This window comes from Nerophis lumbriciformis, linkage group LG14 (genome assembly GCF_033978685.3).
Source record: "Nerophis lumbriciformis linkage group LG14, RoL_Nlum_v2.1, whole genome shotgun sequence".
NCBI classification, from domain to species: Eukaryota; Metazoa; Chordata; class Actinopteri; order Syngnathiformes; family Syngnathidae; genus Nerophis; species Nerophis lumbriciformis.
The window spans coordinates 10,188,950-10,201,547 of NC_084561.2; the positions used below are offsets into that span (position 1 = coordinate 10,188,950).

General features: G+C 30.4%; 1 long non-coding RNA gene across 2 annotated transcripts in view; it reads right to left on the reverse strand.

Moving 5' to 3' along the window:
* LOC133616606 (uncharacterized) overlaps window positions 1-7,792 on the reverse strand; it is a 136,821-nt gene extending 129,029 nt beyond the window's left edge. For both annotated transcript variants that reach the window (XR_009816883.1, XR_009816882.2), the window contains exon 1: window positions 7,672-7,792. This is a non-coding gene — a long non-coding RNA (uncharacterized lncRNA). The remainder of the gene's footprint in view (window positions 1-7,671) is intronic.
* Window positions 7,793-12,598: the final 4,806 nt, after the last annotated feature.

Here is a 12,598-nt window from a genome sequence, read left to right on the forward strand (position 1 = left end):
TAAGTAAATAAGTAAGTAGGTAAGAAAGTAGGTAAGTACATAAGTGATTAAGTATGTAATTAAATAGGTAAGTATGTAAATATGTAAGTAAGTAAATAAGTAAGTAAATAAGTAAGTATGAAAGTAAGTAAATACGTAGTTACATAAGTAAGTATGTCAATAAGTAAGTAAGTAGGTAAGTAAGTATGTAAGTAAGTAAATAAGTAAGTACATAAGTATGTCAATAAGTAAGTAAGTAAGTAAGTAGATAAGTAAGTTAGAAAGTAAGCAAGTCAGTAAATAAGTATGTAAGTAAGTAAGAAAGTAAGTCAGTAAAAAAGTAAGTAAGTAAATAAGTAAGTAGGTAAGTAAGTAAGTAAATAAGTACATAAGTGAGTAAGTTTGTAATTAAATAGGTAAGTATGTAAATATGTAAGTAAGTAAATAAGTAAGTAAGTATGTAAGTAAGTAAATAAGTAGGTACATAAGTAAGTATGTCAATAAGTAAGTAAGTAAGTAGGTAAGTAAGTATGTAAGTAAGTAAGTAAATAAGTAAGTACATAAGTAAGTATGTCAATAAGTAGGTACGTAAGTAAGTAAGTAAGGACTGTAAGTAAGTAAATATGTAAGTACATAAAAATACAAATTTTGCAGATATTCACCTCAGAATCAATTATTTTGTTATGTGACTCATGCTTACTCTTAGCATGTTAGCATTCTAGCTTTTTATCTAATTTCACAGGTGTACATACCTTAGAGTCAAAATATTGTTACGTGACGCATGCTTACTGTTAGCATGTTACAATGTTAATGTCACAGCATTCCAGATTTTTTATATAATTTTGCACGTTTACACCTTAAAATGAAATATTGTTTTTACCTGACCCATGTTTACTGTTATCATGTTAACATATTTTTCCCCATCTGGGTTTTTGGATTTTTCCTTGCTTGGAAGTGGGTTTAGATCAGGGGATGTCATTGTGAGCCCCTTGAGGCACTCGTGATTAAGGACTATATAAATAAAATGTTTTTGATTGATTGATGCTAATAATAGCATTCTATCTTTTTATCAAATTTTGCAGGTATATACTGTACATCTTAAGAGTCAAAATGTTGTTACATGACATGTTTATTGTTAGCATGTTAGAATGATAATATTAGAATTATAAATTTGTATCTAATTTTGCAGGTATACAGCTCAGAATCAAATATTTTGCGAAGTTACGCATGCTTACTGTTAGCATGCTAATGTTAGCATTCTAGCTCTTGAGCTAATTTTGCTGGTAAAAATCTCAAAGTCAACCTTGGGCATGCTACTGTATCTCTTCAGCTAATTTTTGCAGATTTATGCCTCGGCGTATAAGCTCATTTTAAGCACGCTAACATTAGCACGTAAGCCTTTTTTTTCTTCTTCTCATTTTGCAATACCACACCCAAGACTCGTTTATTTTGTTCCTTGAAGTTAGCATGCTAATTGTTGGCATTTCAGTTTCGCTTTGGCTTTTCAGCATTCACACACAATTTCTGGTGAATTTGCCTTTCGTTTTTACAGTGTGCTTTTTTGGTTGACTGCGTTTTTCTGGTTTTATTTTATTTCTACGATATGTGATTGTGGAGGGGGGGCGTGGCCTGCGGGCCTGCCGCGGAACGGGGTGTGCCAGGACCGGCATCGAAGACAGCGACAGGTGAGTGGATGGCCCAGGGGGGCCTTGTTATCTAATCACCTGTCGCCTTTATTAGCAGCAGCCGGGATGAGACACGCTTTTGGAGCTGGAGAGAGAGCGAGACACGGACTGAGAAAAACATTTTGCCGGAAAGCAGAACACTCGCACCTTGTGAGGAAAAATAAAACAGTGTCGTAACCCTGATCCGGGCTCTTGTGGCAATGTTTGGTGGTCCGAGGAACCCACTGGAGGGCAACCTCCACAGTGATCAATTAAAAAAACAAAAAAGGGGCCGCAAATAACCTCTTGGCCCTATTTCAAACTATTGGTACATTCCACTGTCATCTTATTTAAATGATTTCTTTCTTTATATTCATAAGGACTTATTTATTATTTATTACTCTTTTTTTCTTTTCAGTATGTTTGACTTTTGTTACTATATGTAAAAATCTGCAATGCAACCACATAATTGCCCCACTGTGGGATGAATAAAAGTATATTCTGCGAATTTACATTTTTTGAATAAAAAAAAAAAAAAATTGTAAATTGTGATCTTGACGTTTTAGAACCTTTTTCAAAAAGAACAACAATGTCATACTGATGATTATTTTGTGTTCATGTGAGGTTTTAAACATTTGTATGTTTCTTTCACTCACTGACCCGCATTCATTGTTTGTTATGGTGCAGAGGATTTATATTTTATGTGTGGCTCTGGAGGCTTTTACCATTAATTATACACAAACACAAAGCTCTCCATTTGCAGGACAGATGTTATTTTTTACTTCCTAAGGAGAGAAAGGGACTCTTCCATAATTCACGTCTAATCCCTCTCACCAGAGAACAAATAAATAAATGAATAAATAAATAAAGCACAAACATTTGCTCCTCTACCCCCATGAACTCACGTAACAACACTACACACACACACACACACACACAAACAAACACACACACACACACACTTTGCTGTAAGTGCTCTGCTAAAAAATATGGAGCATATCATTTTTTATTCAGCTTGCTTCGCTAAAGTATTTTGACAAATCACTTCCACACGAAACACACAACCTTTGTTAACTTCACACAATGCAACTTTTTGAAATATGATTTTTTTTTTTTGGTCAACTGTACAAAACATGAACGACATCATCATTACAAATAAAACTAACACTAACTTAATAATATATGCAATATTTTTTATAGAAGACTTTAAGGAACAAAAACATTATTTTACTGTAGGATGAATGTAACCTTTTTTTGACCATGGGGCCCAACTTTTCCACTACAGAGGGGCCCGGGGCGCCCACCCAAATATGAACACTGAATTAGTAATCTTACTCTCGATTTTAATCATATTGAATAAGTTAATCAAACCTACTTACAGTTTATCAGGATAAACCTTGTCAAACGATATGAAATAATGCGTTAATCACAAATATTATTTTAAAGGCTTAGGTCAGACTGATTACAAAATTAAATCAAATATACTAAAAAGAGGGAATCATAACAACTGATGAATTTTTTTTTAGAAACAATTATGCAGTGCTAAAATTACTAAATTATAATTATTTTAATAATAATGAATAATATTTTGCTTAAATAAACTGTCAATAAAGTTAAAGTGCAAAATAAAATACAACCTCACCACTTTAGTCATAATTTTTGAACTTAAGAAACTTCTCTATGACTTTAGCTTCAAACGTCTTGTTTGTTTTGATATTGTCATTACTGCCACAAGTGGTGGGAAAGTGTATTACAACTTAATACATATTTTTTTGCCGGCCCTTTAGGGGGCGCTTGTTAAAAAAGTTAAAGTTAAAGTACCAATGATTGTCACACACACACACTAGGTGTGGCGAGATTATTCTCTGCATTTGACCCATCACCCTTGATCACCCCCTGGGAGGTGAGGGGAGCAGTGGGCAGCAGCGGTGGCCGCGCCCGGGAATCATTTTTGGTGATTTAACCCCCAATTCCAACCCTTGATGCTGAGTGCCAAGCAGGGAGGTAATGGGTCCCATTTTTATAGTCTTTGGTATGACTCGGCCGGGATTTGAACTCACAACCTACCGATCTCAGGGCGGACACTCTAACCACTAGGCCACTTGTGGCCTAACAATGGGCCCTATGGTTAAGAAACACGGCTGTAAGCAATTAAACAAACTCCAACACGGCTAAATGTATTTTTACTTCGCCATAAATGAATACAACTTTGTGTTGGGAGGAATCACATAAAAATAGGTCATAAAAAGCATGTATTGCACAATAAAAAAAATTATTGTTATTCTGTGTGGTTATGTAAATAGTAATGTATAGTCATCATTATGATACACATGCTAACTTAATAATATATGCAATATTTTTAGAGAAGACTTTAAGGAACAAAAACATTATTTCACTGTAGGATGTACATCTTGTGTAACCTTTTTTGACCATGATGGGGCCCAACTTTTCCACTACAGAGGGACCCAGGTCGCCCACACAAATATTAACACTGAATTAGTAATCTTACTCTCGATTTTAATCATATTGAATAATTTAATCTAACCTACTTACAGTTTATCAGGATAAACCTTGTCAAACGATATGAAATAATGCGTTAATCACAAATATTATTTTAAAGGCTTAGGTCAGACTGATTACAAAATTAAATCAAATATACTAAAAAGAGGGAATCATAACAACTGATGAATTTTTTTTTTAGATACAATTATGCAGTGGTAAAATTACTAAATTATAATTATTTTAATAATAATGAATAATATTTTTCTTAAATAAACTGTCAATAAAGTTAAAGTGCAAAATAAAATACAACCTCACCACTTTAGTCATAATTTTTGCGCTTAAGAAACTTCTCTATGACTTTAGCTTCAAACTTCTTGTTTGTTTTGATATTGTCATTACTGCCACAAGTGGTGGGAAAGTGTATTACAACTGAATACATATTTTTTGCCGGCCCTTTAGGGGGCGCTGGTGGCCTAACAATGGGCCCTATGGTTAAGAAACATGGCTGTAAGCAATTAAACAAACTCCAACACGGCTAAATGTATTTTTACTTCGCCATAAATGAATACAACTTTGTGTTAGGAGGAATCACATAAAAATAGGTCATAAAAAGCACGTATTGCACAAATAAAAAAATTATTGTTATTCTGTGTGGTTATGTAAATAGTAATGTATAGTCATCATTATGATACACATGCTAACTTAATAATATATGCAATATTTTTAGAGAAGACTTTAAGGCACACAAACATTATTTTACTGTAGGATGTACATCTCGTGTAACCTTTTTTGACCATGATGGGGCCCAACTTTTCCACTATAGAGGGGCCCAGGTCGCCCACCCAAATATTAACACTTAATTAGTAATCTTACTCTCGATTTTAATCATATTGAATAATTTAATCTAACCTACTTACAGTTTATCAGGATAAACCTTGTCAAATGATATGAAATAATGCGTTAATCACAAATATTATTTTAAAGGCTTAAATCAGACTGATTACAAAATTAAATCAAATATACTAAAAAGAGGGAATCATAACAACTGATGAATTTTTTTTAGATACAATTATGCAGTGCCAAAATGACTAAATTATAATTATTTTAATAATAATTAATAATATTTTTCTTAAATAAACTGTCAATCAAGTTAAAGTGCAAAATAAAATACAACCTCACCACTTTAGTCATAATTTTTGCGCTAAAGAAACTTCTCTATGACTTTAGCTTCAAACGTCTTGTTTGTTTTGATATTGTCATTACTGCCACAAATGGTGGGAAAGTGTATTACAACTGACTAATTTTTATTTATTTTTGCCAGACCTGTAGGGGGCGCTAGTGGCCTAACAATGGGCCCTATGGTTAAGAAACACGGCTGTAAGCAATGAAACAAACTCCAACACGGCTAAATGAGTTTTTACTTCGCCATATATGAATACAACTTTGTATTAGGAGGAATGACATAAAAATAGGTCATAAAAAGCATGTATTGCACAATAAAAAAAATATTGTTATTCTGTGTGGTTATGTAAATAATGTATAGTCATCATTATGATACACATGCTAACTTAATAATACATGCAATATTTTTAGAGAAGACTTTAAGGAACAAAAACATTATTTTACTGTAGGATGTACATCTCGTGTAACCTTTTTTGACCATGATGGGGCCCAACTTTTCCACTACAGAGGGGCCCAGGTCGCCCACCCAAATATTAACACTGAATTAGTAATCTTACTCTCGATTTTAATCATATTGAATAATTTAATCTAACCTACTTACAGTTTATCAGGATAAACCTTGTCAAACGATATGAAATAATGCGTTAATCACAAATATTATTTTAAAGGCTTAGGTCAGACTGATTACAAAATTAAATCAAATATACTAAAAAGAGGGAATCATAACAACTGATTAATTTTTTTTAGATACAATTATGCAGTGGTAAAATTACTAAATTATAATTATTTTAATAATAATGAATAATATTTTTCTTAAATAAACTGTCAATAAAGTTAAAGTGCAAAATAAAATACAACCTCACCACTTTAGTCATAATTTTTGCGCTTAAGAAACTTCTCTATGACTTTAGCTTCAAACTTCTTGTTTGTTTTGATATTGTCATTACTGCCACAAGTGGTGGGAAAGTGTATTACAACTGAATACATATTTTTTGCCGGCCCTTTAGGGGGCGCTGGTGGCCTAACAATGGGCCCTATGGTTAAGAAACACGGCTGTAAGCAATTAAACAAACTCCAACACAGCTAAATGTATTTTGACTTCGCCATAAATGAATACAACTTTGTGTTAGGAGGAATCACATAAAAATAGGTCATAAAAACCATGTATTGCACAATAAAAAAAATTATTGTTATTCTGTGTGGTTATGTAAATAGTAATGTATAGTCATCATTATGATACACATGCTAACTTAATAATATATGCAATATTTTTAGAGAAGACTTTAAGGAACAAAAACATTATTTTACTGTAGGATGTACATCTCGTGTAACCTTTTTTGACCATGATGGGGCCCAACTTTTCCACTACAGAGGGGCCCAGGTCGCCCACCCAAATATTAACACTGAATTAGTAATCTTACTCTCGATTTTAATCATATTGAATAATTTAATCTAACCTACTTACAGTTTATCAGGATAAACCTTGTCAAACGATATGAAATAATGCGTTAATCACAAATATTATTTTAAAGGCTTAGGTCAGACTGATTACAAAATTACATCAAATATACTAAAAAGAGGGAATCATAACAACTGATGAATTTTTTTTTAGATACAATTATGCAGTGCCAAAATGACTAAATTATAATTATTTTGATAATAATGAATAATATTTTTCTTAAATAAACTGTCAATAAAGTTAAAGTGCAAAATAAAACACAACCTCACCACTTTAGTCATAATTTTTGCGCTTAAGAAACTTCTCTATGACTTTAGCTTCAAACTTCTTGTTTGTTTTGATATTGTCATTACTGCCACAAGTGGTGAGAAAGTGTATTACAACTGACTAATTTTCTTTTTTTGCCGGCCCTGTAGGGGGCGCTTGTGGCCTAACAATGGTTAAGAAACACGGCTGTAAGCAATTAAACAAACTCCAACACGGCTAAATGTATTTTTACTTCGCCATAAATGAATACAACTTTGTATTAGGAGGAATCACATAAAAATAGGTCATAAAAAGCATATATTACACAATAAAAAAAAAAAATATTCTGTGTGGTTATGTAAATAATAATAATGTATAGTTATCATTATTATACACATGCTATCCTCTAATAAAAACAATGTTTAATTTTTTAAAATAAAAATTCCAACTACAAATGTAAAAATAAAACACTCAAGCCAGCACATGTCATCAATAATTCCATAAAATTATACTATTGACGCTACAAACTCCACCTAGCTGGAAGCTAACATTAGCCAGTCTAAACGGGGCAAGTGTACAATAAAACTCACGACATATGCAGAGAAAAATGAGTGTTTATGATGATAAATGTTGTCTTACTTTTGCTGTTTTCTCTTCATAACTTTGTTTCAACATGAACGAAGGCCGCTTCTCATGTCCATTGTTTGGTGTTACACTGAAGTGAGTCCCACCTCAAACAACGACACATTCCCCCTTACAGACCCATAAAGGTGAACTTCTTCCTGTTTACGAAACTATTGTATAATTTGACATTTGGAGGCGGGACTTTATTTCTATTGGCTGTAAGCTTTGCCATGACATGTCAATCATGGAGACCAGTTTGCATTTATGGCAAAAACGTGCATAGAAATATCAATATTTAATATTTGTGACAAAACCTTTTAGTCAGTGTCAAAAATTGCTCACACATGTACATTATTAAAATCGTATTATGTTAAATGTATTTAATGAAACAATATATTTAATTGATACATGGCCTTATAATGTTTTTTTTGTTTGTTTTTTTACTAGGGTACCAACTTTTTACACTGACACAGCATATTTAGAAAGGAAAGTCTATAAGTCTATAATTCACTTTTTTTTTTAATGGATGAAAATTAAATACACAGTTTTTGCTGAACCAGTTTTAAAAAAAACAAGGTCATAAACATCAATATTATAACTATGAAGTAAGTTGAAGTAAAAAAAAATGAACATGATTTATTAGTTTTTCTATGATTTATTCAGTCAGATTTTCCCATAAGACAAACATTGTGAGTGGTTGAGGTTTCGTTTTCAGGCCTTTTGGGTTTTCAGGGTCTTGGGACCGCTCACTTCCCCTCCCTTTGGCAAGAGGAAATCGCACCCTTGGGCCAGCAGATGATTGTTATTCACACCTCCTGCACACACGCAAACACACACGCACACACACACAAACACACACCGTTCAGCGCTGTCATGCACACTGGGTGGGAAAAGTTGTGTTTGTCAGTGAATGGCAGTCTTTTAGAAAGGATCCCATTAAAAGTGCATGAGTGTGTCTAGGAACCAAGACACTGACTCTCCGACACGAGTGTGTGTGTGTGTATGTGTGTGTGTTATTTATTCATGCACACACTTTTAATGTAACACTCATCCTCTGCTGGACATGTGTTTTTAAGAAAAACAACAACACACAAACCTTGTAGTATTTCTTACTTGCACACAAGAAAAGTACTGGTAATGAGGCGATACGTATATGTACAAATATCGATAGTCTTGAAGTCAACTGAGGTATCAGCGTCGGAAAGATATCAACATGATGAAATTGATATTTTTCATTTTTCTTATGTTTACAAATACATGTGTGTCTTTGTGTCATTGATATTGTTATATTAAAGCAGATAATTAGTGCAGATGATGCAGATAGTTAATGCAGATTAATCCACTGTCATTTTTTATCTGATATCTGTATACATATATATATATATATATATATATATATATATATATATATATATATATATATATATATATATATATATATATAAACACACACACACACACACACACACATATATATATATATATATATATACATATATGTATATTAGGGTTGTCAATAAAAAAAAATCGATTTTCGAATGAATCGCGATTCTTATTTGTAACGATTCCTAATCGATTCCAAAAACTCCAAAATCTATGAAGAATATTTATTTTTTTATATACAGTATATTAAGGCTGTGAATCTTTGAGCACCACACAATTCGATTCGATTCTTGGGAGTATTTTGATTCAGAAACAATTCTCCATTCAAAACGATTCTTGATTTATGATTTAACGCAGGACACCCCTGCGTTAAATCATATATATATAAAAATATATATTAGAGTTGTCAAAAAATGTTTTCGCCTGATTCGCGATTTTTATTTGTAACTATTCCTAATCGATTCTGAATAATCAAAAATGTATAAAAAAATAAAATAATAATAAAAAAATAATAATAATAATAAAAAAATATATATATATATATATAATATTATATTATTTATATATATATATATATATATATATATATATTTATTTTTTTTTAATTTATTTTTAAATGTAATTCAATGTAAATCTTCAACTTTTAATTTTAATTTAAAAAAATTTTTAATTGATTTTTGATTTTTTTAGAATCTATTGGGAATCGTTACAAATAAGAATCGCGAATCAGGCAAAAATCGTTTAAAAAAAATTCTATATATATATATAAATCATATAATATATATATATATATATATATATATATATATATATATATATATATATATATATATATATATATATATATATATATTGTAGCTGAGATAGGCTCCAGCGCCCCCCGCGACCCCAAAGGGAATAAGCGGTAGAAAATGGATGGATGGATGGATATATATATATTATTTTTTTTTAATTTTTATAGATTTTTGATTTTTTAGAATCAATTAGGAATCGTTACAAATAAGAATCGCAAATCAGACGAAAATCGTTTTTTTGACAACCCTAATATATATTTTTATATATATGACTTAACGCAGGGGTGTCCAAACTTTTTCCACAAAACAACTGTAAAAATAATAAACACATAATAATAAATGTGTCACACAAAGCTGCCACTAAGTTTTGATTTTAAACATATCCGTCTCTCTTTGTAGCATTTTAAAAATATATAAATATATAAAAAAAACCTTTGCATCCTTAAACAATTCAAATTTTGTATTAAATATTCAGCTTTTTTGTCATTACATTACGTCTTTTTTTTTTTTTTAACCTTTTTACCATTTGTTTTTTCCCCCTTGTTAGCCCATATGCTGGGCTAACAAAACTCGAGCTGCGGGCCACAAATGGCACCTCGGGCCGCACTTTGGACACCCCTGGCTTAACATACATGAAACGTTAGTGTTTAACTTGCATTTGATGCGATAGTGACAGGCAGTATAAGCAAGAGTCAAAATGGACAGATGCTAAAAAGCTAAAAAGCAAGTTGATCATATCAAAATGAAATTTGAGTCGGAAAAAAACACAATGGTAGTCGAGCGATATAATGTATTCCATTATGTACACTCTTTTTTTTAACCTAAAGATTGCTATCTTAAAATAGCACATTTATAACACAAAATGAATAACCGGTACACGTTGATATGCATAAATGTTTTGTTACATGAACATTTACTGTACTACATATTTTCTTCTATCTTTACTTTCTTTACTCAAGCAATATCACAATAGAATAGAATAGATAATAAACAATAAACAATAATAGACAATAAACAATAAACACTTAGGTATTTTTTACATGTGAATAATATAAATACAGTATATTATACAGGATTATTAACATGTGAATAATATAAATACAGTCTATTATACATTTAAGTACAGTCAAAAAGGAACACATGCATTATTGCACCATTAATATACTTTAAAAATGAATATAATTTTATTGTGATTAATCTAGAATTAACCTTCAGCAACCCTGTGATTAATCGGATTAAGATCAACATTAATTAATATTTGTGACAGAAAACCTGTGATATTCTTGTGTTGCAAAATCATTTAGTGATGTTGAAAATGTCCATAAACAATATTTATTTATTTATAAAGTGTTGTCACTTATTTGTAGAAGACAAAATGGATGTATGAAATAATAAACATTGAGGTAGGTGAGTACATGAATACAACTTGTTTAGAGTGGAGATGCTTGCAGTCTTTCTTTCACCGCCACCTGAAGTTCTTAAAGTGACCAGCAGACGGTGCTGTCGACAAAAAACTCAAAGTCCTGTTTGCGGTCTTAAAAGTTAATCAGATATGGATTTTGGTTTTATAGATATGTGCATTAAACACATGAGAATAACACAAGCCAATAAAATGTCCACTCTTAGAAAGAACATATTTATTTCTAATATATCTATTTTTTGTGTATTTATTAGTGTGTGTCTATTTTTGTGTATTTAAATGTGTCTTCTTTTTTTTAGTATTTGTTTTTTATGATTAGATTTGTGTATTTATTTTTAGTATTTATCCTTTTTAATCTATCCTTGAGTATTTATATTTGTTTATTTATTTTTAGTATTTATCCTTTTTTAATCTATAACATATTTATTTCTAACATATCTATGTTTGTGTATTTATTAGTGTGTATCTATTTTTGTGTATTTAAATATGTGTCTTTTTTTAATTATTTTTTTTAAATGATTATATTTCTGTATTTATTTTTAGTATTTATCCTTTTTTAATCTATCCTTGAGTATTTATATTTGTGTATTTATGTTTTAGTATTTATCCTTTTTTAATCTATTCTCGAGTATTTATATTTGTGTATTTATTTTTTTAAAATATTTATCCTTTTTTTAATCTATCCTTGAGTATTTATATTTGTGTATTTATTTTTAGTATTCATCCTTTTTTAATCTATTCTTGAGTATTTATATTTGTGTGTTTATTTTTTAGTATTTATCCTTTTTTAATCTATCCTTGAGTATTTATATGTGTGTATTTACTGTGGGTATTTACTTTTTATAAATGTATAATTATGTATTATTTTTGCGTCTACATAATAGTGTATTTATTTATATTTGTTTAATTAGGTTTATATAGTTAGTCTATAATTAGGATTATCAAAAAAGGCAAATACCTAACATTTAAAGTGTAATATACAGTGTAACATACAAATGTAATTTGAATGAGTATTTCCTCTTTAAAATGCAATGATTGTGTTTTTATTTTTCATATAGAATTGTTAACAATCTTACAAAATGATTTAATCTAAATTATTTAATATATGTCTAATTGTTTCAAAATAATAGTATTCATAATCAGATTAATTTGCTGTGATTTATCATGATTAATCTCAATTAAAAAGTGTGATTAATCTGTTTAAAAGGTTGTTTTTTTTACATTTAAAGGCCTACTGAAATGCGATTTTCTTATTTAAACGGGGATAGCAGGTCCATTCTATGTGTCATACTTGATCATTTCGCGATATTGCCATATTTTTGCTGAAAGGATTTAGTAGAGAACA